A 959-nucleotide genomic window follows, 5' to 3' on the forward strand; every position below is an offset into this window, starting at 1 on the left:
AACTCAACAAGTTAGAGTTATATGAACGTTTCGAGAAATGCTCCATGAGTGCATTCCACAGTACTTTGTGGTCATTACTTTTTGCACAGGTTGCCATTGAAGGCTTTTGTCGATGTGGCGCTTCAAAAACTTTGAGCGCATGAGATGTGAAATCTCGGCATCTAGGCTTGTTAGCCTGGGGTCAAAACATGTGGTTTAATCCTTTCCAATGAAAGGTTCCACAGATACCAAGCGAAGATCCGCCTTAGGCATCTAGTACGTCAAAACTCAAAGGAGCAGAATGTTACATTGCTCTTGCATACAAAACCAAGCTGTTATGAGACTCGATAGAGGTCACAAACGATGCTTTTAATGGTTTGTCCTTCGGATTGATCATACATAATCCGAAAAAGCCGCGAATTGATCAAACACAATTCGGAAAAAGGCCTCGAATTGATCAAACACAACCCGGACAAAGAAACAAGAGTGATCCAACATACTCTTGACCCGAGAATAAAATTTCGGGATTTTTGGTACCTGCACACACAAAATCCCAAGCATAGAATGGAGATGGAGAAGGGAGGAAAGGATTTTATCCTCCCCGAGTTATTGAACTTGGAAGAGTTTAAGGTTTCAAAACATACCTTTCTAAAGGCTGCCAAGAGGAGAAATAACTTTTCGCCTACTTATACTTCGAATTTGGGGCTGAAAATTTGACAGGAGGAGCAGCTCTGGATGGGGAAGCTTCTGTCAAAATTTCAGATTGATCGGAGCAAAGGAAGATGGTGAACCGGTGGTCGGTAGCGGCGGCGGTCTGGAATTTTCCGGCGGCCGGTTCGGAGACTTTCCGGCCGGTTCTCAGGGTGAGGCCGGCGGCGTTGGATCCGTGACGGAAAGAGCTTTCTGGGGATATAAAATTCCGGCGGAGGGCAGTCGGAATTTTTGGTCGGAAATCGGGAAAAACAAGGCTGCCCGATTTT

The sequence above is a fragment of the Fragaria vesca genome, linkage group LG5 (assembly GCF_000184155.1).
Source record: "Fragaria vesca subsp. vesca linkage group LG5, FraVesHawaii_1.0, whole genome shotgun sequence".
NCBI classification, from domain to species: Eukaryota; Viridiplantae; Streptophyta; class Magnoliopsida; order Rosales; family Rosaceae; genus Fragaria; species Fragaria vesca.